The 27,100-nt window shown below is 49.6% G+C and overlaps 1 protein-coding gene across 7 annotated transcripts in view; it reads left to right on the forward strand.

The window, feature by feature from the left end:
* Positions 1-372: 372 nt before the first annotated feature.
* LOC120953985 (1-phosphatidylinositol 4,5-bisphosphate phosphodiesterase epsilon-1-like) overlaps positions 373-27,100 on the forward strand; it is a 55,699-nt gene continuing 28,971 nt past the window's right edge. The window contains exons 1-2 of one of the 7 annotated variants that reach the window (XM_040374463.2): positions 373-601; positions 4,527-4,807. The gene's annotated coding sequence lies outside the window, so the exon portion shown is untranslated. Of the gene's footprint in view, positions 602-1,567; positions 1,708-4,526; positions 4,808-27,100 lie in introns of those variants that run through there. The other 6 variants (XM_040374470.2, XM_040374466.2, XM_040374465.2 and 3 more) reach the window with 6 other exon arrangements.

A 27,100-nucleotide genomic window follows, 5' to 3' on the forward strand; every position in this document is an offset into this window, starting at 1 on the left:
GTCACAGTGTTTCGGTGGTGGTGGTGGTAGTGTCAGCTTCGCGCTGTGTTGGAGCTCCCTGTTTGTGGAAGCATGCGCGCCGAGCGCGTTCCCGAGCGCTCGGTTCGGCTCCCGGTTCGGCTCTCGCAAAAGGAAAACCACCTTTGTTTTATCAGATGCTTTGCGCACTATGGGCGAACAAGCATCCTGTGAGTGGTTAAAAAATATGGTCTCCCTTTAAGAAGTACAATAAAATCCATCTCTTTCCCTCTCGATGGGGTAAAGCAAATCGCCATTTGCTCTCTCTCGCGAGCCGAACAGCAAACCCGAAGCGATCGAATGTTCTCTCGCAAAGGGGGAAAGGGAAAGCACGGAAGCTGGCGCGGAGGGGGGAGAGAACTGATAGCAAAACTGACCGACACCAGCGGCCTCGGACGCATTGCACACGTGTCCGTCGGACGGAACGGTTCCCAAAACAAACAAACAAGCAAACAAACAAAAAAACAAAAACCGACAACCACAACACCACCAACAAAGTACGGGTCGTGACATCCGGTTTAGTAGTTTAGTAGTCGGAACGTGCGGAAAATGTGACGGGAAAGAGGGAGTTCAGTTGCATAAGGTGTGTGTTTATTTGTTTGTGTGTGTGTGTATGTGCGCGCGAGTCAGTGTGGTAAACATTTCTTGGTGGAAAATAATTAGAAGCATATTTCTGTCCGAACCCTTGTGTGTGTGCGTGTGTGTGTGTGTGGGTGGGTGGGTAGAATGTTCGTACGTCTTTAACGGAAGTGTCCGCCAATTGGACAGAAGAAAAAACACGGCCAAGAGCAAAAAATTGTGCTGTTTATTTTTTTTTTTCGTCAAAATCACTTCAAAATCACTTTTCCTGTTTTCAACCGATTTTCCTTCATGTACGGATTTGCTAACAGGACAGCCGATTTAAACATCCGGGAAATCACAGAGAAGAAGAGGGAAGGGAGGGGGGGTGGAGGGGAGATTTCCATCACATTTGGGGGGGGGGGGGGGGGGGGTTCAACTATTCACACGGCCAATTCGGGGAACGGTTCAACCCGTAACTCGCCGCTGCTGTGTGAGTCAGTGCTGGGCGTACGGATTTAATCTCCCATTCTTCTCTTCCTCGTGTACATGTGTGTGTGTACTTGTGTATGTGTGCTTCATTTTTCCTGTTCTTCGTCTTCCTGCTAATGTTCTCCCGCTGCTGCTGCTGCCGCTGCTAGTGGTGGTGGTGTGTGCGTGCTCTCATTAATAAAAGATAGGTGTGCTTCTGTCCGCTTCGGTTTCGGCCCATCCAGCTGGTGTGTTTGGCTACTCCCTTCCAGCCCCTCCCGCCTTTTTTGACCTCCCGCTCCTCCCCCTCACAGTGGGCTGAACGTAGTGGTGTGCGCGAGAGTTAAATCGAGCCCCCTTCGCCCACCGCCCCCGTTCGCGGGTGGTCAACAAAAAAAAAAAAACACACACACACTGGGAGCAAAACCCGAACCCGAGCGCACGACTTTTCCAAGCCCGAACCGAAAGAGGGGGCCCGAACTCATGGTCGCGCGACTCATGGAATTTTCGCATCGGCTCACACACAACCACCACGACAGTCCTTTCTTTGCGATCAGCCTGGTCGGTCGGCGTGTTCGGTGAGCGTGCGTGCGTGCCTTGCCAGTGTACCGTCATCGGGTCACACCGTTTGGGGTGCCACCGCCCTCTGCTCCACCGTTTGTGTGTGCCGTGTTTGTGTGCGACTGTGTGTGTGCGCACGGCAGCGCGAGCAGGGCAAAGGGAGCGGCCAATCATTTAGGGACCAGTGTGTGTGTGTGTGTGTCTGTGTGAAAAACGGTGTACACCAGCACACAATGGAACCGTGTTCTCTTAGTGAATACTACTAACAACACAAATACATACACACACACTCACACATGAACAAAAAGAACACACTCAAGGGGTGACAAACGAACAAACAAACAAACAGAAAAATAATAGATGAGAAAACAAAAACGAACTCAACTTTTCAATTTTAGCGTGAATGTTGGAGTGGAAAGGAAGCAGGCAAGGAAAAACAATCTCCCATTGTTAGGGTTAGTGCAATGCGCTGCGGATGAGCAAAGGGTCTGTGTGAAAGGGGAGGAAGCACGCACGGGAGAGAGACAGAGAGACAGAAAGAGAGATAAAAAGAGAGCAAGTTGCCAGCTGCCAAAACTTGCAAACTATTTCCCAAACGGTGAAACTTGCCTTGCCCCAGGTAGCAAGATGGACGGCAATGGAACGTTTCCACATTAGCCCAATGAATGGCGCGGTAGTGCTGGGAGCGCCAAGGGCGTGCACTGGTCATTCTCTATACTAAACCTATCTCGAGGGGGGGAGGGGGGGAGTGCGGATGAAGGGGCTGAAAAGTACGCGGAAAGTAGCTGTTCTCAGCTGTACCTGGGTATCATTCTTTTGCTTTCTACCAAAACTTCAGCCCGCAAAGGCAAAATATTTTCACGGCGAAAGCGCAACCCTTTTTTGAGCTAGTAGAGGGCAACCATACACGGGCTACTGTACACCCTCTCAATTACATCGCGCATCAGCCCGGTTTGGTTTGGCGTTCGAAACTTTTCCGGGTCCAATAAAACAAAAATCAACCCAAACGTACAACGCAACAAGAAGCTTGCACAAAAAGGGGCAGAGAGGTCAAAAATCAGCCCCGTGTGCGTGCCAATTGTTTCGATGCGTGTTTCAACCCGGCCAACTGAGCCATGCGTTCGCCCGTTGCTATGGTGTTGCTAGTTGAGAACGGCTTAGAAAACGGGGAGAAGCAGCAAAAACCATGGGCCAAAAAACTCCATCGCCTACCTTGCAAATTTTCCCCACCACCCCCGGTTTGCATTTTCTTTTCTGTTTGTTCTTGCTGTTTTTTTTTTGTTTGTTTTTCGAACAAAATTGAGAAAAAAAGGAAATAGCAAAAAGGAAGTTATTGGTGGAGGAAGTTAACCAAAAACAAAAAAAAAACTGCCCAACCGAAAGTTAAGGGGATGAAAGTGTTTTATTCGTTCGATCAGTAGAGCTGAAATGTGTGTGTGTATGTTTGCCTGTGTGTCCACGGGAGCATGTGTGTGTGTGTGTACTTTCGTCTCGGTAATGGTGCCAGAATGAGACGGGAAGAATTAAATTTTCATCATCAGAAGCCAGTACACCTGCATGCATAATAGATGGGAAAGTTGTTGTACGCCTTTCTTCCTTTTTTTGTATGTGTGTGTGTGTGTGTGTGTTTCCGTCCCATTCCCTCCTCTTTCCATTCATCCCCCTTTTCTCCAGCTCGCTTACATTCACACACACAAACACACAAACGCACCTGACGTTGTCTATTGCTACGCCATTCCTGCCCATAAATAGTTAACCGAACATAGGATGTGTGTGCGTTCTCCTTTGTATGTGTGTGTGCGCGCGTTTGGGTATTTCGGAAAGTTTCACGTGGACAGGTGATCCAGAGACGATACATGACGACGATGTGCGGAAGATAAGGAAAAATGGTTAGATGGATTCAAAAAAAATGGGAGAGAAAAAACATTTCCGTCCATGATGTGCCTGGCCGTGGCGTGGCTATTTACGGCAGCCTTTTCCCATCCATTTATCGTAATTCAAAAAAAGGGGATGGGAGGGTTGAGTGAGGGGTGTGAGGGAGAAAGCAAACCCTGTTACATTGGGAAGAAAAAGGGGAGCGCTACTGCACGGGCCCTGGCAGAGACAGAGTGGCGAGGACGGTAACCGTAAAGTGGTTGTGGTTGGGTCGTTCGGATTCCGACAGGAACAAGAAAAGCTGCTGGCGCTAGCGGATAAAACCCGAAAAGTTTTGATGAATTGAGATGCACAGCATTAGTGGGCAAAGTGTTTAGCTCTGTATGTGTGTGTGTGTCTGTATGTTGAAAGCCAAGCCGTTTTTTCCCCTTTTTTCCCCCTCCCATCATTTCCATTTTACAGCCAAAAAGGAGAGAGGTCTCCCCGGGGGGGTGGGATGTTTTTTTTTCTTGCTCGTTCAAAATTTCGGTTTTGTTCATGATTAAAATCCGCTTTGTTTGTTTGTTTGTTTAACCGTCTTCCCTCGCTGGGTGGTTGTGGTGGGCGAACACGCAACAATAGGGAGTGGCGCGTCAACTTCTTTTGATGCCTTTATAATCGGCTCCACCGTAACGGAAGCGTGTAGAAAAGGAGAAAAGAACAGAGAGCGCGGGAAGGGAAGAAAAAAGAGCAGAAGGACTTTTACATTTGAATTTTCCCAACTCGATTATGATTATTATCGTTGGTTTGCAGTTTTTATCGTCACCCTCTCCGCCCCCCCCCCCCCCTCATTTTTTGCTGTTGTTGTTGCTCTTCCTCTACCACATCAACTCACTCGGAGTCGTTCAGCGCAGGGGTTAGATGCAACAATAATTGTTAGCCAACCCACTGGGAGATGGAGGTGGATGGGAGAGGTCATCCCACCTGCGTGATGCTAATGTGTATTTATGGGTTTTGTGGTTTTCATTGTTCTCCTCTCCTCTGCCCCTGTTTACGCCTCGCAGGTACGTGGCAGCAAGTTCGTACATCTGCGGAGCCTGCCGTACGGTTCGGCGTGGTGTGTATTTACATTGTGTTTTTCCGCATTTGACTGTCGTGCGTGTGTGTGTGTTTGAAAGTGCGTGTGTGTGTGTGTTTTCGCTAGAAAAAGTTACAACAAACGCGTACAACAATAACTAAACGTGAAACAAAGCGTGTGTGTGTGTGTGCTCGTGAAGTCGCCGAAAAAAACAACACACACACACATCACGGATGTGCTTGGAATACAGCAACAAGCAGCAGCCCTGTAAGTATATTAAGCAATGAAACACGCCTGTCGCATGTGTGTGTTTTTTGTTGTTATCGTGTACCCTTCCCAGCCCTTATCTTGCAAACGTACTTTGCATAAAGTGTATTGAAAATACAATATTACGCTGTAAAACTGCTGCTGTCTCACCGCCCACTCTTGGCACACGCAAACAAACAAACAAACGATCGGCCCTTATCACGCAACGGGGAAGGAACAGGGATCAACACGGTTTGGGGAGGGGGAAGGAGTGTATTTCATTCCAATGTTTTACTACATTTTATTTTAGGCAATAAAGTGCACGGTTCACCGTTTGATTGCACACACGATATGCTTCTTTTTCTCTCTCTCACACACACGCAATCGCTCCCTCCCTCTCTCTCTTGCTATCTCGTGCACTCTGGGGAAGGTGATGGGTTTACCAACTCCGGCTTGTTATCGAACGCTGTGGGGGTCGTTTACTCGTTTGATGGGTGCCGTCGTTTCGATAGGAGAGGAACAAGAACGTCAGCAGAGAGAGGAATAAAAAGGCAACAGCACCAGGTGTTGCAACACGAACCCCTTTCCCGTTAAAAATGGAGGTGTGGGGAGACTGAAGGGAAAAAGGAGCGTTTATTTTGGATGGAAAATTTATATCCTCAAAACACACATACACAGTCACAGTCACTCTTACCGACACGGAACGTACGCCCCCTGCAACGCTCTGACAACAGCATGAGCATGAATTTCAAGAGCCAACGGAACCGGGACTGTCCGCTCGGTAAGTTCGTCTGCCACGCATAAGCGTACTGACGTAGATGGGGACAGATGGGGGGCAAAATGGCGGTTGGGGTAAGAAGAAAGAAAAAAAAAAAGAGGGCACGGTAAATGTTTGCCAACACGGTCCTCCAAAGACACCGTCGTGTGTGCACCTTTTCTTGTGCAGCCCGCTGAAGGTTCTTACTCCATTGTTTGGAGCCATCTCCTTCAAATCGTCCGTCCCTTTAGCTGTCCGGCCGGGGGAGTCACCAAGGGACGCCACTGCCACTGGTGTTTGATGTATCCTTTAGGTACTGGATAATTGGGAAAGGGTAGGGTGGTAGGTAGGGGGTGACAAAAACGCGGGGGATGTTCCTTAATGCGACAAAGCTTCACACGTCGGTTTCGTGCGCTCTTTGCTCTCTCGCGCTCTATCTATCCATCCTCCTTTGCTTACAGGCACAATTTGCCCATCCATGGTACGGGGTGGGCCTTTTTCGCCAATTATCCAAACTTTCCCAGGCAATCATCCGCCGCCACGGTGGTTGAGTAAACACACACACACACACACACACACATACACTGACACTCCAGCACCGAAATGAGAGCTGGCTCTGGGTTTTTGGAGGCTCGGGCACTAAATACTGTCTGTAAGGCCAACCACACGGGGTTGTTGCTACTGGAACGGGGGGGAGTGCTAAAGGGTGAAAGAGTGGCCCTTAAAACACACACACTCACACACACACTCACCACGAGCGAAAGAACAAACTTACAGCGCATCACACTTACGGCAGGCAGGCGGACGGACGGACAGGAATAGTGTTAATATCCATTAAAATATTCCCAGCACTACACCCTGGTGGGCCACTGTTTACCTTTCCCATAACACTTTGCCCAGGATGGTTCTCTCTATCTACACACACGTACACACACTGACCGAAACACATACAGACAAACAAATACACCGAACATACACACCCAAATTGAGGCTAGTGAGCACGCGGCGTTTGTTACCATGGGTGTGTGTGTATGTGTGTTTTGATTTCTTTTTTTGGACGATTTTACGTATTACGCTTCTTCTTCTTCTTCCCCCATTGGTGCTCGGTTGATACTGAGGACGGCCATCGGCAAGAGCATATTCCTGTTTGTACGCTTCCAGTCTTCCCCGGCACCGAAAGAATATGGCCACATGCATGTTAAGCGTGTGCCACAGTACGCGTAGTGCCACACACAGACACACATGAGGGGGTGTGGATTTTGAGGCCGGCAAGGGTGGAGAAAGAATGAAAAGTAAACTGAAACGAGTACAAAATAATGTAAGAGTGTCCGCACCGCCCAAGCCCACGCCAAACGGTAAAGGCCCGCCTTGCCCGACAGAACACGAACCCCAGCGGCAAGCACCATGGCAGAGCCCATTTCCCACAGCGATCGAAACACATTCATCCATCGCTGGCTGCTCTGGTGCTGGTGCTGCTGCTGCTGCTGACCCGGGCCACACGGCCAAAAGGATAACGAACGCGCTCTTGTGTCTGGTGGCGATGGCGGTGGTGAAGAAGGCCGGATTTAAGCACAGACACACACACACAGTGCACAGTCGAAGCAGACGTGAGAGGGAGGATTTTTTCCCGTGCCTTTTTTTGCTCCCTCTCTTGTTGCATTACAAAGCTACCACCACCGCCACCACGTACGCTTTCAACCATTCCTCGATGGATCCGGGTTGTACGGTTGAATGAAAAGTCATGCCAAGCAATACACAACTTGGGTAACTCACACACGTACGAACGAACGGGAACGACGCTCGTTGGTGGTGCTCGCCGTGTGTACAGTGTTGCGCGCGAACATGTTGGGTCGTTTCTCACGTTTTTTTTTGTTGTTTTTATGTGTGTGTTGTCCGTTTCATTTGCTAGTACACGCTGCCCTTGCCATACAATATGCTGCTGATCCCGCAAGCAGCACACAAAGGAAGAAAAGAGCGAGAGAAAGGACGAGAAACCGGCGGTGGCCAGCGGTGTGTGGCTGTGTTTCAGGATTCCCCAGGCTGCACTACATACTCGTACTCGGGACAGTGTGCGCACACAGGAAGAAGAGGAGCGTGTCTCGTGTCTGTGCAGCGCTCCTGAGGATAGGATTTTCCACCCATTATCTGTCCCACCTCGTCCCCCAATCCTACCCTGTCTCCGGCACGTTAGGATGAGCCACGATTTAGTCGCTTGGCATTATGGCATCAGGTCGGCAGGTCGGTGAGCGTGCCTGCCGGCGGCAAGGCAAGGCAAGGCAAGGCGGTTGCACAAGTGGTGGCCGCCGCTCGAAGGCACATCCAAAAACCTGGCTTCATTCTGCTGCTGCCATCTAGTACTGTGCTGATTACGTATAGCACTGTGTGGCCAGCACGAGCAGTCAGAGATGGAAAAAGAGACAGAGGGAGCAAAAAAGAAAAAAAAACTCTCCAACCCAACATTCAAATATTATTCATACACGCGCGAAAGCGTCCGTAAGCGGATTTTGATAGTCGGTGGCACATCCTCACCACCTTTTTGGTAAGCGGAAAGATGTGATTTTTCTCTGTGGTGTGATTTTGGGCGGTAATGTTTTTTTCTTGTATTTTTCATTTTTTTTCCCTCCTATGTAAAGGTGACTGATAAAACACCATTTTGTAAAGCGATTTGGATTTTTTTCCTTTGCTATACTATTTTGCTCCACAAAAGGGTGTGTGGCTTTTCGCTAACAAAAATCGATGGAGACGCATGGTTTCCCATACCCGTGGGTACACGCGAGTACCCTTCCTGTGCCGGGGTTGGGTGTAACATTTTTGCATACCTTCAAAGTGAAAGGAATGTTATCTTTGAACGAGTGAAAAAAACGAAGACTTTCAACGAAAAACCGAGAAAATAAAAATACCGAGAAAATGCCTTCACCCAACCCGATGGAGGCGCCTGGTTATTTTCGAAAAAATTCAATGGAGACGCCTGGCCGATCGTGACGATGAAGACATTTCTGAGTGAACGCTCACAGATTAGAACGCTTTCGCCGACAACCGAGTGCGAGGAAGAGAGAGAGAGAGAGAGAGAGAGAGAGAGAGAGAGAGAGAGAGAGAGAGAGAAAATGAAAAAGGTACACATGATGCAGAGGGGAACACAAAAAAAAACATCCACTCCTCCCGGAGCAAAAAGGCACCCCTTCTAACGGAGGGAACGGTAGTAACTCTAGCCTCCATTATAACGAACACTTTCGGCTCGTCGCACAGCCGATACTCTACCCTGTCCCAGTGGGCACGTTGCTTGGGCAGCTTTCTGGGGGGGGGGGGGGGGGTTTCGCAAGGCCTTTTATTTTCCTTCTGTTTGTGCGCTGCTTTCTCCCACCCTGAGAAGTTTTGGGGCAAGCAAGTTAGATAGCAAGTTAGCAACCGAAGCTAGGCAGCATTAAGCGAAAAGTGCTCAACCATCATTAAAAGGCACGCTATACCGCTTACCCATCTCTTTCTCACCTCCAATGCCTTCCCTAATAACAAAAAGTACACCAAAGCGGCGATGAAAGTGAAACAAAAAAAAGAAGGAAAAGTGAAACATTGTGTGGGGCGTGTTGTGCAAAAAAACACCCTCCTGCCTCCCCTCCTCCCTCCCTCCCTTTCGATGGATTCGATGGAAAATCGATTTCCAAGGCTTCGCATCCTATTACCATTACGCGCGGAAAACGCGTGCGTGCGTGCATTCGTGCGTGCGTGTGTCGCCTCGCGTTTTGCTCCCTATTCCGATAGCTAGGCGGGCAGGCGGCCTGCTTCGATGGTAAACAGGTGGGGCTGACGATTGGTTGGTTTTTGCTTTCGGAAATTACATCAATATCACATCAATATTTGCGTTGCGTTGCTCTGTCGCTTTGCATTAGCGGTTGCGCTAAGGAGGCAATGGCAACGGCGGCACCACCTGCGGATGCGTATCATCAGGCGTTAGCGTTAGCGCAAGATCAAACGCGCACCGAACAGTAGGCTGGCTGGCTGGCTGGCCGTCCCGATAGCGCAAAGGTTGCTTTGCGAGGATGCGCGCCGTGGCTGTACTTTCGATTCGTTTCACTTTCACCCCTTGGCAGACAGACAGCATCCTTGGTAGGGAAGTTTTTAGCTCCCGGTTTCTGTATTTCCAGCGCGTAGCTCTCGTATTTTATTGCGCGCAAAAAACCGTACAGAAAATTAAAAAAAAAGGCGAAAAAGATGCAGCAAGCAAGAAACCCCACCGAAGCCGGTCTCATGTTAATTGTGGCCACGGAAAGGTCGTTTTTATTGCCGGCGGGAAAAAAGGGTGGCATACAATATTGAACATTTTATGGCAACGAAAAAAAAAAGGATCACCGTGGGTAATGTTTTCCGATTTTCTTGGAATACCAATACCGCTGTGTATGCGTGTGGGTTTGTATGCTCCGAGTGCTCTCCCTCCTCTCATGCACGTACAAAGAAGCTGACAAGCGCTAGCATAACAACAAAAAAAAAACGGCGATGAACCGATGAACGCCGCCCGAGAGCAGCAGCAACAACAACACACTGGCAAATGGCCGCCGACCGTCCCGCCGTAGGCAGGTTCGCGCTGTTACCGTGGAGAGAGAGAGGCCACCAAAATGCTTCACTTTTATGTGCCATATTTCGGTTTTATATTTCAGCGTCCTGCTCCGCGCCACGGGCGTGTGTGTACGGAACCGTGTGGAACCCACGGTGGGGAGCAAATGTGAATTTTCCATATACAAATACATTTTTTTTGCCACGTTCCGTTGACTGTTTAGGGCACGGCGACGGTCGCACCGGTTTTATCTAACGCTCGCCTGCTAGTCCATTTGGCCGCGAGGCTACACGTTTCGTGTGTGGCGGAGCGAAGCAAAAGGCGAATGAAAAAAAACCCTCTTCCATCCCTCTCCCATGCACCTCCTTTTCTTTATCTTTCCCACTCCATTGTCCCACCTTCCAGTAATCGGGGCAACAGCAGCAGCAGCAGTCCCACGCGCATCATAAATTGGTTTTGCAAATTTGTAGTACATTCAAAATTCGTCGAACGTTTGGGTGCGGTTTTTCGTGCACCACTCCGCACCAGCAGCTCCCTTGTCGTCTCTCTCGCTCTCTCTATGTGTGTGTGTATGTGTACGTTTGTGTGTGTGTGCACGTATTGTATTTAGGTTAGTCCCCGTGCCCCGTGCACCAGTCCCAATCGCAGCCACCCCCAAACCGGCCAGCGCTTCCAATGTTCATTCACTCCATTTCGGTTGCGGGCTGTAACCGGGTGTGGGCATAAAATGTCAGCTTAATTGCAACTGCCGAACGCCAAGTATCGAAAACGTGGAAAATTTAATTTTCACCCACAATTGGAAAGCTGGCAAGTCGGGGTGCACGGGCTGTCGAGTGGAGGAAAGTTGGGTTCAATGGGGGATGAATAGGAGTAGCTAGCGACCGGCACTCTCGCTGCGGGGAAACGCTATTATTCCATTCGAACGGCCTAATCGAGAGCCTTATTAAGCGAGAGGCACACGCACGGGGCACACCAAAAAAAGACAGTGGAAAAAGGCAGCCACACAGTGCACACATTCGCTTCTTGGCGTTTCTTACGGTTGTGGTCACGAAAAATTAGCTCCCCGAGCCGCCAGCCCTCCCGGTTTTAGCTGTTTCCATCGCACTTCTTTCTTTCGAATCTAATATTGCGACGCACGAATTGGTGGAAAATTGAACCAAACTTAACGGTTCTTTTCTCTTGCTCTTTATCTCTCTTTTCCTTCACACACTCGTTCGTTCGCTCGCTCCCTCACACGCTCTGTTACGGCAGTGGGAAGCGGTGAAACCAATTGCGTGCGAGGGAAAAAACGCCCTCAGGCTGGGAAGAGCTGGGGAAAGGACTGGGAAAATGAGTTTCCCGCAAAACCGCAACGACTTTGAGCGTCGTTCGCCCCAAAGTCTTGAACCACTTCGCCTAAACGGTGGCGGAAAAGGGGGAGGAGGGGAGCGATCGCACAAGGGAGCCGTGGTCGAAAAATAAAACAAATAACGAAACGAGCGAACAGCAGCCGTCGGCAGTAAACAAACATTGATCTCGTGTCCTTCGTGGGGTCAGCGGGGGGGGGGGGGGGGGCAGGAGGGTTTGCTGCTTCTTCTTCTTTCCATTTCACCCTTTTGCTGTTCTGCTCGCCTTTATGACGAGTTCAAGGGTTCAGTGGCTTTGCACAGAGTGAGACTTGAATTGAGGGGGAAAAAAACCTTCAATGTGAACTGGAATATTCTGGATTTGTGCACAGAAAATTAAATAAAATAAAAAGCAGTCACAAAGCGATCCGCCAGGGTCTTCTGCTCGGGTTTTATGGATTACTAAAATCCTACGTTTGGCTGACGCCGGCCTTTGACAGTGAAGCGATTGAGCTGCAAAATCCCGTCAGATTTGTGCGCGGGAAAATAATGAGGAAAATTAAAGCAAAATAATAGGAGCAGGGTAAGAGCATCTCTTGCAATCTCTCCCCTAAGAGAAACACACACACACACACACACACACACACCGATCGTTGACATCAGCGTCGAAATGAAAGATCCTTATCGTACGCCAGATTGTCGGACCGATGGTACGTACGGTCGGCAAATGCGGGGCGCCATAACTTTGCTCAGCACTTTTGACGAAATGAAAATTTCTGCCCGTCCATGATGATAATGTTTTCCCGTCGCGGTTCCAACTTCAGGTGGTCGCTACCCATTTCACCTGGGCTACCTGGGAGGTATCCATTATGCCGCAACCTCACGGAGCACATGCTGTGGGGTAACAGTTGTGACAAACTGCTCCATTTTGCTCTATCCCTCTCTCTCTCTCCTTCTCTGTCTTTCTCTCTCTTTCTCTCTACCACGAACGGCACCACAACGATTCAAAACTTTTTGTACGACCAAAAAAGCAGGAAGAATGAGAAACAAAAGACGGCGCAAAGAAACAAGAAACATCGCCCAACAGGCAACCTTTTGCGGGTGCTGTAGCGCGCGGCATCGCACCGAAAGGAAATTATTTCCCATTTTTCAGATCAAATGGAACAACAAGAAAACACCCATCTACACACACACACACACACACACACACACACACACACACACACACACACCCCCATCGTCCACCGTATTGCCTCGGGTCACACCACACTGGTGGTTGTTTTCTTCTCCCCAATGGCCCAATTGACGACAGCGACGGAGAAAAGCGTCGTCGTATCGATCGATTCTACCATCATCCATCCACTTCCCTGTGACCAGCTCGCACCTGTTGGGCCGGTCCAGTGTGGATCGGGGAGCGGTGCCGCGACAGGAAAGTTTTTTGGCCAAGTTTTTATTAGCAAAAAAAGGGGGGATGGGAGCTTAAATAGAACGCTAAAGTGCAAGCAGTGCAAAAGCGACGAACGAAAGTACAAAATCCAAAAAAAGGGGGGGAAAAAGCCACGCTTATTGGAGTAATAAAAGTAGTTAAGCTTATTTTGAGCCAGTCCAGGCGTCTCTTGGAGTGAGCGGTTTCTCCGGCACTCCGGCATGGGGACGGAACTTTTCAAAGCGATGAAAAATTAGTCCTCTTTGCAGTCATAAGTTACGCTTTGCTGAGGCCAGTTTTGCATCGAGCTCTGGTTCGCAGATATAATGCCCCACAATCCACCCCATCCCTCCCAACCCCAAAATCTCGCGGTAATTGTGTGCTGTGATTGCGATTCATTCATCAGCGAAAGTGAAACAGAGTGCCACTTATCCCTTCCCCTTCAGCCTTCCCCGCCTTTCGAAAAGGGGAGGGATGGAAAGAAAAAGTGAGCTGCTTAAGAAGCTATTTCGCGGAACAGTTCGCTTCATTCCGGGTATAGGGTATCCAGTACGCTCGCAACAGCTCTATCACCCGCACCACACATACACACAGGCAGCACAGCACGCTCCAAAGTGAATATTATTATCCTTCCGGGGCGTCCTAAACGACCGCACACACTGACACAATCCGCGATCACTGCTATGCGAATGCCGGAGGGATTTTACGCACCTTTTTTTGGGTGTGTGTTGCACTGCAAGTGTGAGCGTGCGTGAAAAATACTCGCCAGTCATCTTGCGCCAGCTTCCAGCCGGTCCAGCGACAGTCTCTACATATTTCAACAGTTTGTCAACCCTCGGCTCGGCTTCAATCGGCTTCGCCGGGCAACATTTTTCAAAACAGCGGTCCTACTACCGCTCCAAGACACATACACACACACACAGACACACTGAAGGGCTCTGTGGTTTGTCGATTGGATTGGTCGTCATAAAAAATGAAAACATCAAAAAGCTTAAACCATTAGACGCCCGTAAAGTCGGCGCACACTCGGCGGGTGCTGCTCATGAATAATGCACACTGGCGGCACGGCCCTTTCGCTCACATTCCATAGAACCCCCGCACGCCCCCTCCTCCCCACCATCTCCTGCATCACAATTCCAACGATATGGCGTTTCCCCGGTGGTTATGGTAGGGAACGGTACCGGGGTTTTCCCCCCTTCTCGGCCGTCCCTCCCCGCGCGCGCACTCGTGTCGCTTTCAATGGGCGTTCGTTATTTTATAATATGCTTAACAAAATACCTCCCCGAAAGCACACCCCAACAACACTGCACACACACACACGCACACACATCTAACTGTGTTAGGGGATTGGTGCGTGTCAAAGGAACTCTCCCTCCCCTCGAGGTTGGGCTGGGCTTTCGTGGAAAAATTGCGATAGCGCTTTCCGCCGGGTTTTGGCGACATTGACTGAACGGGGTGGAGGGGTGCCGGGCGCGGGCCCTGCTACTGCGATACTCTCGAGCACGTCGTAATCGGAACTTTTGCGCTGTCTCATGGTCACGGTTTGCCGGAGACCATTTATCAATCCGCACCACACAGCGCCACACTCAGCTACTTGCCACTGTTAAAAGGCGAGAGCATATTTTCTATAAAAGCATACCAAACCTGGCCCACTTGGATCGCAGTGTGTCTGTGTGTGTGTGTGTATGTGTGTGCTTTTCCTTCTCTCAGCACTCTCTTGCCCTTTTGCCTACTGCCGTGATACTGAAACCTTGCCAACGGTTTGTAAAAAGCGGGTCGTTTGTTTAACTCCCTCTCTTTCTCGTATTCGTGCACTCTGTCCCTCTGCCTTTTCCCATGCCTTGCGAAATATCAAGGTCGGTCAGCTCCGTCGAGCTTAACCGGTGCTGACCATGAGCAACAGCTTGTTTCCGTCCAATGTGTGACGTGGGGCGGGCTGTAAAGCAATCAAGTGCAAATCATAGGCTTGATCGTTATTAGCCGACCGAAAAGGATCCTGGACAACACACACACACACACACACACACACACACGACTACGTTGAAGGTAGTCCAAGGGTGGGTAAGCAAAACAAAGTGAAATAATAACGAACGATGAAAACTACATTTGTACGCTCTGGACACAGCGAAGGACCTCGGCTGGCGGTGGATGGAATACGTTTTTCAACCCGTTGCGTTGGGCATACCGAGAAGAGACGGCATTTGGGAGGATAAAAAGGAATAGCGTACTCTGTTGCTGTGAAAATTGCTCCAGTAATGGCTGCGTAGCGAAGCGTAGCGAGATGATCAATGTTTAACTTTCGTCAAATAAACACGTACTGCTTTAGATCCACTTTAGTGGGAGAAATGTGTGCTTCTGCCCTTCCATACATTGTATTTAACACATATACGAACCATATGCTGTGTAGCATGTAACGACTGACGGTCCCCATGGAGGAATCGATTGCGGGGTTGAGAGTAAGGGAAGGCGACGATAGCAAATTTAGCCCAATGTTTGTGAAGGCTACTTTAAGCTAGCTGGGTTTCATGATTTCGGAGAATTTAGTGAGTTGTATTTAGGGAGCCTTTTTTTGTGCGAATGCTCACAATTAATGGTTTGGAATATCGGGTCAAGGTTACAACTTTGTTGAATATTTGTTCAACAGTAGGGTAATGAACCATTGCAACATTTCAAGGGATTCCTGGAAGAGTTGAATGGAGCGCAATCGCATATCCTTGAAATTTCAACGCAATTAAGCTTATCAGATGTTTATATCATAGGCTGGTATTATTGAATCCGTTTGTAGCGGCGGTGTACGTCCCGACACTCATTTTCCTAACGTACTAGATGGTTGCTACAGTTATTCACCGCGGCGTTGTAGGACCGGGCTCAAGAAATGTGTTGCCATCCCTAGAATTTCATGGGAGCGCCGTACGTCCCCGCTACGAACGGATTCAATAATACCAGCCTTTGTTTCACACACTGTGGCTGGTATTATTGAATCCGTTTGTAGCGGCGGTGTACGTCCCGACACTCATTTTCCTAACGTACTAGATGGTTGCTACAGTTATTCACCGCGGCGTTGTAGGACCGGGCTCAAGAAATGTGTTGCCATCCCTAGAATTTCATGGGAGCGCCGTACGTCCCCGCTACGAACGGATTCAATAATACCAGCCTGTATTGTGTATGGGCAGTTTATGGGCAAAAACTCCTCGTCGGTTTAGATATTTTACAGACTTGAGAAGCGCTTTGTAGATGTCTGACGTAGTGGAAAACAATATTCTGGGCTAAGTCTTTTATCACTCTTAAGTGAAGTCAATCTCTATGTTTTTAATATGATATTCTTAGTTTCTGAAAGTGTCATAGTGTTCTTCCACACATACGGGGCTAAAAATCGTTCTGAGCATCGGCTTCTCGAACGAAACTAAGAGAGTTTCGTCAGATTTGGACAGCGTCCATGTCTCAGAAGCATATGTGAGTACCGGTACTATGTGTAAGTGCTATGTAGTCTCAGCTTCGTCCGTCGCGAAAGGTTCTTTGAAGTGAACTGATTTCTCAGGCTGTAGAATGTCCGGTTGGCAGCCAGCATCCTTTCGTGCAACTCAGTTTCCATGCTGTTGCCGTTGCTGACCTTTAACCCGGGATAGGTGAATTCTGGGATGACTTCAAAAGTGAGTTCAACTATCTGTACGTTACGCCTACGTAGATTCTGATCATTTATTGGTAGGGCCGCTGATGTTGCCTGATGAGTCTCTACCCTCGAGTTCCGGATGACCCTCTCTAGCGCCAAGATGGATAGGAGATATGAAAGTCCGTCCCCCTGGCACAGGCCTTTGGTGGTAGCAAAAGGCCCTGAAAAGGCATGTGACGTTATTAATAGTCATTCTAACTAGCCTTATCAGTTTGGTCGGTATTCCAAAAGAGCTCATTGCATCGTACAGTTCCACGACCTGGCTATGGTATCATATGCGGCTTTGAAGTCAATGAAGAGATGGTACGTGTTGTGTCTGTATTCTGCCATCTTCTCCAAGATCTGGTTTGTGGTTGATTTTCCAGAGATTCAGAGTGGTTTCGGAATCTTCTTTGATAGTTTCCGACTATCTGTTCGACGTGAGGGACAAGACGATCCTAAAAAATCAGGGAAAATATTTTGTAGGCGATATTCAACAGCGTAATACCCGTAGTTGTGCTAGGCTGCAATAGCATAACGGTAGCAATAGCATAAAATGTTCTCCGAAAAGCCAACAGTTGTTGATATTAAAAATAAAACTAGGTGCTTTAGAGGCAAAAATTTAGCGACTTCAACCGTAAAACGTTTAACAAGAACGTTGACCTATTTCATGGCAAGTTTTGCTCCGTTACAAATGTATTGAACTAATAACGCACACGCCACCACGCATAAAGTATGCGCTTCAAATGCTAACCCCAAAGTTGGTTAATTTCCAACAGCTAGCAAAAGCTCCAGCCCTTGTACCTCGCACCAAGCCAACCAAACTCAACGCAGTTAGGAGGGGTTATCGGTATACCACATACTGCCCGCCCGACCGCCTCTCACCCCTGCACCCTTTTCCCCTTGCTCGCTGCCAACGCTGCAAAAGGGGCAAGGGCGCAAGGGTTGAGCGTAGTTTTAATAGAACGGTCACCACGGCACCACCGTCCACCATAATAATGTCTGATAAACGTCACGCAGCCTTTCACCACGCCACTCAACCGGGTCCGGTGGGCCAACGGGTCCAGGGGGGGGGGGTGGAGGACACTGGTGGTCGGTGTGGAAATAAAACCTTAACATGTAATTGCTTCGAAATTGCGTGATAAGCCATCGTCGCGGGACGGGGGTGAAAAACCCCCGAAATTCCACCCTCCCCGATCCCCGCCCCGTCCCGGTTGCGAGCTGCGAGACATGCGTGCGCTACACGTCGTCGTCGTCATCGTGGTTGTGGGATGGCGTCGGCACAATGCCCTAGCCCGCTAATGGACGATGACGTTCGTTGGTATGCGCTGAGCGCGAACTGGAAGGGCCGAGGACGTCTCACGCAGTACGAACGCACGAATGGGCAACCGGGGCCCGGTGGCAGGGGTCCGCCTGCTCAGCAAAACCGTTTCAGCTCGTTCGCTGCCCGGTTTATCGATCCTTTCCGACTGGTTCCTCCATCCCGGCCCGCCATGGTCCCAACAACCCCCCGGTCCCCGGATGACATCATGACATCGCTTCGGCAGCAGTTTAGCTAACGGAGTTGATTTCTTTGCAGTTTGGAGCTTCGATCGAAAGGCAAGCGAGCTGCCATTGGAGCTGTTTCGATGAAGTGTAAATAGTACCGGCGGCCTTTCAGAAAGGACATTTGCACCATCAGCTATTTATCCAACACTCGATCATCATCATCAACTCCGTCCGCGGGCAGTTTTGTGTGCTCCTTTCACCCCGCTATCACCACGTTCCATCGCGCTCTTTCCTTACCAACCGGTGCTATTATTAGTGGGCCAGGCGGTTGGCAATGTACAACAGGGAAAAAAAAAATAAAAAGAAGCAAAACATCTCCCAGAGCAGCTCCCCGGGCAAAACGGCAAACCAGTCGCGGCACGGCTTCACCGGCAACCGAGGGCGAGATGACCATTGTCGCTTTCATTATCCAATTTCGCGCTTCGCCGAACCTTACTTGCCGCGCGCTGTATTTGTGTCGGTGTTGGTGAAGCGTGTTCATGAAATTAACCCCGAGTCCAGCGGGGAGGACCGGATCCGTTCCGGGGGGTTCTTTTCGCTGCCTTCCGTACCTTCCCTCTACCGCTTTCCGCACAGGTTTTACCAATTATCTTGCAGCAGCCACACGGAACGATGACACCTACACATTCTGGGGGTCGTTGTTTTTCGACAAAACTCACCCAAAAAAAGGATAAGACTCGTTACAACCTTTTGTTATGGATGTGTGTGTGTGTGTGTGTCTTGTTGTGAAACTGTTAAAGGCATCAAATTTTACTGTACCGGAGAGTGTAGATTAACTCACCGGGGTTAACCCACCGTGGTAAATCCAGCACAACGCACTCCGTTCCCCCCCAAAGGTAAGAGCAGTGCAGTGCAAAACAGTGGATTGAAATAAAATACCCCCCAAATACTCCACCCCGCATCCCATTTTTCCCTCCCAATGGCATAGAGTGGTGTGGAATTTTATACACTTCCACCATCTTTCAAAGTAATCGTCACTTTACAGCACGCTGGAGGGCAAAAGCATTATGTGCCTTTTTTTTTTTTGGTGGGCACCGGAGCTACCCGATCGCACCCGCTTGATATATATATAGGAAAATAGGAAAATGGCGGCCCCTCAAACTTTGAGGTGGGGGTTTTCCACTACGCGCGCTCGCTCGTCCACATTTAACGGCAACGCCGATGGCGGGCATGGCGCAGTTTTGGGGGTTAGGGCGATTATTTATTCATGGCAAGAAACGGGACCAACGGCTGCTAAAAGGTGGTTATTAGGGAGAGTGACGTTAGCGGAGAGGGGTGGTTTTATATATATTTTTTTCCATTTCCCATTTTCCTCCCTTTCCCTCCCTACCGCACTAAGGGTATGCTCCCTCCTGCCTGCTACCCTAAGCTTTCCTTTGCAACGGCGAAGCTAGAGTCAGGGAGCTTTTGTTCCGTACGGTTCCGTTCTGCCGCTTTTTTCCAGCATTGAATGGGAGGGATGGGAGGAGGGATGGGAGGGTGTTTGAACGCGACAACAGCTCAATAGACTCGCTGGGAGGGCGGACCGAGCCGGGTGGCAGCAGCCTGTGAGCAGTGAATACATTATTAACGGTTGATTTGCTTTCGGGTTTCGCGTTTATCGATACAAAAATAGGTGTAACTAAGTAAAAAAAGAAGAAGAAAAGAAAAAACAACCCACCAACCGACCGGAACGAACCGGTTTGTAATTCTCGCGTTGTTCCGCAGTTTCGGCGTAGCGTAGTTGTCGCCCGCTCACAGCCCCCCAAACCGACACAGACCGACAGAAGTAAGTCAAATTGTTAATCGCGTGGCCCCCATGGGGAGGTGGGGTGTTTAGAACGGGAAGGGGAGGTTCGCAAAAGTGGGCAAAGGGGAGTCTCTGAGTTTATATTTAGTTTGCGACGACGACGACAAACACATCAAAATCCATGTCCTGCGGTGGATTATGAGTCGATCCGATTCCGAAATCATCTCCCCCAAAAGTCGTTTGAATAGGGGGGGAGGGGGAGGGGGGGGAGGCAGGTGGTGGTGGGGGTAGAGGACGGGGCCCACACAAAGGGCAAGGGCTTAAAATAGGATTAAATTTCATTTCATGCGCCAAATAACGTGGAAGCTTGTGGATTTTCAAACCATGGACGCACTGCTGACGCAGTGACGCGATGAGGCCGTTGTTTGCCGGCCCCCCTCCTGTGTTGACGAGACGAAATAGAAAACAGATACCAAAAAACATGGTTGGGGGGGGGGAGAAGGGGTAGGAGCGGTGGTAGCAACAAAACAAAATCTCAGCGGCAAGACGAGGAGAGAGAGCGAGGGAGAGCTATGGAGAGAGAAAAATGCTCGTGCAAAACTTTTAACGCAGCTGGATCAATATTGCTGGGCCGAGATTATTTCAATTATATCGAGCGAGTTTTGTGTGTCTGTGTATGTGTGCGTGGGTGTTTGTGGCTGTGTTTGTCTGTGGCACATCCTTCCTTTGCCTCACCATGCCTCCTTCGTCCCATCCGAGTGAAAGTTGTGAAATGTTGCTGTTTAAAGACACTTTTCTTACATAATCACCGGCACTTGAGCGGACAACCGGTTGGGGGGTGGGGTCGTAGCACACCCCGCTACTGCCAGCCTCCCACAGCGTTTACGTTGAATAAAAGATCTCAGTTTGCAGCAAAACTTTCACCCCGCGGAAGGTGGTTTGGGGGGGAGGTGAGATCTGTGAGCGGGCGCGGGCAGGCTTCTTATCTGTTCCGCGATCAGATTTGGATGAGCAAAAGGTTGGGGAAAACCAATTCTACCCAACAACCACCACCACCACCACCACCGGGAAGTCAGCCTCGTCGATTGAATCATCAGCACAGGCCTTGCTGGTTGGTTGGTGTTTATGAGGGGGCGGAAGTGCAATAACCGCCACCCTTCGCTTATCATTTTTCCATTTCGTTTCACCTTTTTTCCCCATTGTTACTCTTTAATTCGCCGAATTGCGCCTCCCGCACCCCTTCGTTGCCTCTTCGCTTGGGTTTTGTTTGCGGAAGCTTTTCATTACTGGCAGATTTTCCGCACACACACACACACACACAGAGGCAACCTTCTATGCTCAGATTATGTTGTTGTGTGTACGGAGTACGCTTTAGAACAGCCTGATCGGTGACTCAGTGGATTCTTGCCTGGTTTTTTTGTTGTTATTGCTGCGAGGGACACCACCACGAGGGATATCGCTGCGTGTACAAAGGCGAAGAAGTTATCGGACACCAAACGCGCCTTGCTTCTTCTTTGCAGCCCGTCCTTATCTTCCCTATTTCGGACGGTTAAATCTTTCCTCTGAAAAACCACAGCACAAAACCTGCCGAGTGACTTTCTTCGCCGGAGCGGGCGCACAGCAGGACTGCCTCGGTGGACATTTTTCCTAGCGGAGAAGCCGAACTGTCCCTTAAGCTGCTGCCTTACCTTGCTGACCGGCGCGAGACGAAGCGCAAAGTACACTGGCTCCCCGAAGCAAGCGGAGCGAATTTTGTCGACGTTTGCTTTTCCTTCTGTTCTTGTGAAAGGAATTTTCCACCGACGTTTCTGGTAGTTGCCGTTCGGGACAGGGCTGAGGAGGGGGGGGGGGGGGGCATTAGGGAGTGAAGATCCTTCCGGTGACAGACACACACAGGTAGCGTCAGCATTATTAGTATGCCACCGGCCGGGAAAAGCTTTCAACGGGTCACCACTGTGAGCTGGAACGGCTGGAACGGGCGGGAGCGAAAGAGATACATTTTCAACGTACATTCATTTCGCTTTCTTCTTTTTGTGCCGTTCTGTGTGTGTGTGTGTGTATGTGTGTGTGTGTGTGTGTGTGTGTGTGTGTGTGTGTGTGTGTGTGTGTGTGTGTGTGTGTGTGTGTGTGTGTTTAAAAGTGTATTTGGCGTGTTTCCGTCAGTTATGATGAAATTTTCTACCCCCACGCACACGCTTTTCCACCCCGGGCTGGACAAGTTGCTTCCGGGCGCTGGGAAAAGGAATGAAAGGAAAGCGCCTACTGCGTGTTCACCTGCCCGTGCACACGCACCGCACGCTGCAGCGATGGGCAAGCTGTCTGTTCCACTTATATGAATCGTTTCGCCCCAAACACCACCACCCCCTCCCCCCCCCCCCCCCCCCCCAACCAAAAGCTAATGCCATGATTTTATCCATCCACCCTGTGCGCCCTGAATGCTTTGTCACACGGTGTGACAGAGAGGCTGTAGAAATGATATATTTTTAATTTCTAATCCTCTTACAATTCCGACATCTCCTCCTCCACCGGCAGACGCTCCGTCCATCGAGCCCCATTCTTAGGTGACCTTTTTGCATTGGTCTCTGAGTGTCTTTGGGCATTAGACAGTTGAAGGGACGCTTCTTTGTCGCTTCTCGTGTGCATGGATGTCTGTTGCGCGTGTGGCTTTTTGTTCCCTCCCTCCTCCCTCGGAACGGTTGCGGGAAATCAAAAGTCAATTGCGTTGTTGCCTCGTTGATACGGTACGAGAATTAGCACACTCACGTACAACATCCCACACACACATACACACAGAGAGAACTAACTCCAAAATGGAGTCCCAATAAAAAAGAAAATCCCCAACTAAACTGCCGGAAACGGCACGAATCAGAACAAATCTTTCAACCAACAGCACACCAATACTTGCCCCCAGGGGGGTGGGGAGCATCGAAAAGAGATTTGTGCTTTCGTTCTTCTCTCCCCTCCCCTTTCTAGAGGCTTTGATTTGGTCCCCCGGAAGGGTACCATCGACATTGGCAAAATCAGTAGCACCATCAGCATCGTCATCGCCCACCACCGCCTTGGGCAACATCAGCCTGGCATCAGCTGTGCTTTATCTGACACCACCACCCCTCCCCGTTCTCCAGCACTGTCCTGCTCTCTCTCTCCCTCCCTCTCCCACTCTCTTTCTTTCTCGGCAAGCGGTGTATGAAGTGCTGATTTATTGGTCGGTAGGGAAAATAAAATCCAGCTGCGACCTTGCGAACCTGCTCTCGGAACGATCCATCTCACGTTCGGGGAGGGACGCTGCAAGGCCATCATGTGGGAAATCTTCCGTTCTGTACATGAGTGTGTGCATGTGTGTGTGTGCGTGTTCCAAAAAGTCACACATTTCACACATTGAACTCCGGGCACCGGGCAGAAGCGGACTCAATTGCTAAATCGATACAATCGTGAGAAATTGGAACACGTGCTAAAGCTGGGCGCTGGAAGCTTGTGTGCATGAAAAACCAGCTTTCACCTAATAACCATAAAAAAACACACACACAAACACAAAGACACACACATACCCGCAGAGTTATCGAAAACCCAATTTGGAGCAGAACGTCTCGTTCTGGTGTGGGTGGTGGGCAAATGGCCGGAAAAAAACCTTAGAGCAGCGATTTGATTAGTGGTTGTGTTTTCTTTCTTCCCCCTCCCTGAAATTCATCCCCAACTCCATCCCAAATTCCTCCCCTACCCCCAAAAGTGCGGCACCACACGGTGATGCTCTAATACACTCGAGCACTGCCAAGGCTAATCGAATCAAAGGTGCCACTGATTTGCCACCGCACGTACCGCACTGGATCGCACGGATGGCGCCGCCGGGCTGTGCGTGTTTTTGATTTAAATGTCACTAATGTGACCCCACAACACATCCCATTAGGGCTGGATACACATAAGGACTGTTTGTGCGTTCATTGCGTACTTCTGCTGCAGGAAACGGGCCTACATTGCACACCTGACAGCGGGTAGGCAGCCCCGGGTTTGGGGTAAAGGTTGTACTTCCTGGAAGCAGCCACTGTGGATACACTTCCGACATCCGATCCGTCACGATCCGTCCGTCATCCTCTGGGATGGGGGAGCCTGGCGCACGGGGCTCAGTCTAGCGGAAAATGTAAGTAAATGGGAGTGAAGGAACGAGAAGAAAACAAACGATAAAAAAAACCTACCAACAACTGTCACTGTAGTCACACCAAGCACTGTACAGGACGGGAGGTGGTGCCATACCGGATGAGCATGATATGACTGCTTGAAGGTTGAAGGTTGTGCCGGAGAACCTGCTAAAAAGGGCTGCCCGACCGTAGGTTACCACGGGAGATGGATGGCACGGTTGGTTTTTGCGTGGGTTGTGCTGGTTGCCGCGTTGCCCATGGGTACCGGTGGGCAGGTGTTGTGGCAAGGGAACAGGCGAGCGAGGTGAAATAGACCGTCAGGTTTGACCGTGTTTATAATGTCATTTTGCAAACGAGAGCCGAAGCTCGCCAACCAGCATCCACCAGGGAAGGGTGGAGCAGGGGCGGGGGAACAGGAATGGTAGCACAAAACCGGGCCTTTTTCACCATTCGCTCGACCGTGAAAGCGTGCGAGGATGCCAAGCTGGCATGCTGCTATGGCAACCGCTTGCCCGTGCGCTGCTGTCTCGCAGTAAAAATGCCTACCCCAGTTGCGTACCTCGTGCACGTGCGCGACTAATATATTCCGGTTCGGTTGGCGTGCGCGCCAGCCCAAAAAAAAAAACGGGAAAGTTCAACGAAAAAGAGCAAAAAAGAAACACGAAAAACATAACAACGATAGCAAAGTAAAAAGCAAAACCACGCTGGATGTAGAAAAGTCTATGCATACGCAAGATAGGAGCGGAAGAATGCGCACAGAAAAAAAGGTGTGCGCCTGTGAGGACAACTCGTCTGTGTTAAGGGAAAGCAGCGAAAGCTTCGCTTACAACACGACACGACTATCCACATCTGATCGTCTTGTATGTGTGTGTGTGTGTATGGTGGCACTTTGCTGCTTATAATTGGATTACGATTCGTCCGCCCTCTTACGGCCATTTGTGGGTCGTGGCGGGTAGGTGCATTTATTCCGTTTTTCTAACCGCTACCCTTACGTCCTTCGATGGAGGGGAAAAGGGGGAAGAGCAGTTCCATCCGAAAATTTAACCTCACTTTGAAGCGACGGTGAATGAACGAGAGCTTTTAAGTATTTTCACGACCGACGGATCGCAAATCGCCCCACCCGTAGACGCTGGCAGCTTGGCAAAGTGGCAAATGGCAGCACCTTTGGCCGGGCGTTCCCCACCACGTGTGCTATAGTGAGTGTGTGTGCGTGTGTGTGTGCAGTAGCGGAAAACTGCTGCTACTCTGGTTTGATGATGATGATGATGATGTTGATGATGCTTTTAATGGCGCATCCAGGCATCTCAGAAACAGCAGCAACTCCGTACGGCACTAGCGTACTAGCAGTAAAGGTGGAAAGGTGAAACACTGGACAAACCCGACAGGAAGGGCAACAATCATTTATTCAACACCGAGTAAAGGATTCCCGTTTTCATTTGTGTGATTATTTTCAAGCGTACGTAAGCCATGCGCCGGCATCTCATAATCACATTTGACGTCCGCCGCCAGTTGTGCAGCCAAAGATGTCCTGTGGTTATGGTGGTGCTGTGTGTGGAGGGTTGACGCTTTAAGAAGATCAGTACACCTAACGCCCATTATGGAATTATTAAATTCCTTGCCATGATTCCTGCTCCATCCAGCGATTAATACAGACGGAAGCCACGGCAAGCGGTTTTACGGACTGGGCGGGTGCTATTGTATCACTTTCAAGCTGTTTCGTGAGTTATCGCTTAACCCTTAGCCGTGCATTCAATTCTACTTACAAAGGAGTTTTCGATCAAACAAAGTGGAACGTTCGTTAGCAGGATCGTTGTGTAACGAACGCTTTTCCTGTGACAATTTAATTTTTCCACTGCAAACTGCTGGCGAGCGGGATTGCAATTAATTCATTTTAAAGGTCAAACCATAAAAGGCTTGCTTTGTGCCCGTAATGTAATATCAACACAAATCACTAGAAGTAATAACTCGTTCACTGTTTTACTCTGCTGTAATGGAGTTAGATGGAAAATGCACGAGCAGAATTGAGTTTTCGCACAACATTTTTACCACGAACAGGGTGCTTTGCGTTGTGTCTTTCATTCCAAAGAGAGAGAGAGAGAGAGAGAGAGAGAGAGAGAGAGAGAGAGAGAGAGAGAGAGAGAGAGAGAGATAGCAGGTTAATAGGTGGTGCAAACATCGAAATCGAAAAATTAAAATTTTGACAGCACACCATCCTTCCGCCGCCAACCAATTCGATTCCGTACTCAAACAACATCGACAGTAAGCAATAATGCAAAAAGAAAAAAAAACAAGAAACAACCTTACCACACGCAGTGCCATCTGTTGCCTTCTGCAGCTGCTTCATCATCATCATCATCATCATCCCTAGCGCAAGCAAATCCAATTTGCTTCATCTCAAAAATATCGGATTGGAAAGTTTTCCCAACTGGCGGAAAGAGAGCTTTTTCCCATCGTTTGTTTTTTTGTTGTTGTTGTTGCTATTACTTTTCCATCATCTCAATCCCCTTCCCCCCCCCCCCCCCCCCAACAAAAGCTGCCAGACTGCCGGTTCTCCAGTCACGGTGACAATTACAAGTCTGTCGCGAGTGTGTGCACAGCGTGTGGGTGTGTGTGTGTGTGCATATATCAGCGTGTCTGTGTGTTTGTACGTGTGCGACTTTCCCCTTCAATTGGGCGCACGGGAGAAGAAAGCAACACATTCTTCCAACTTTCGTACACATGTTGTTGTTTATCTTAGCATATTATGCCGTGTGCGCCCGGTCGCTTTGCGCTTCAACTTCTACATTTGTCCACCCAACCCACCAACCCACCCACATTCCAGACGTCGACGACCGGCGAAAAACCCCCTCTCGCGGGCAAACGAAACTCACGTCAAAGGCGGCAAGGCATGGCAGAGAGTTTGGATGGTATGTGCCTTCCTTCCCACGCTCATTATCGCCACTCCTCGACGCGCCGTTCGTGTTGGAGCCACGGTCGGTATCGCATTAGACACACACACATACACACATACATATATATAAATACAGGCACACCTGCTTTTCCCAATAAGAAATAACTCATTTTCATGCATTCGCGCCGAATGCCGCCGGGAGCGATTTGCTGCGCGGGGTGTGCCATACCAGCCGTGCCGTCGCAGCGGTTGAAGTGACTTTGGAGAGGGGGCGAAAGTTTGGAAGGACTTACCAAACCATTAAATGACAT

This window comes from Anopheles coluzzii, chromosome 2 (assembly GCF_943734685.1).
Source record: "Anopheles coluzzii chromosome 2, AcolN3, whole genome shotgun sequence".
NCBI lineage: Eukaryota > Metazoa > Arthropoda > Insecta > Diptera > Culicidae > Anopheles > Anopheles coluzzii.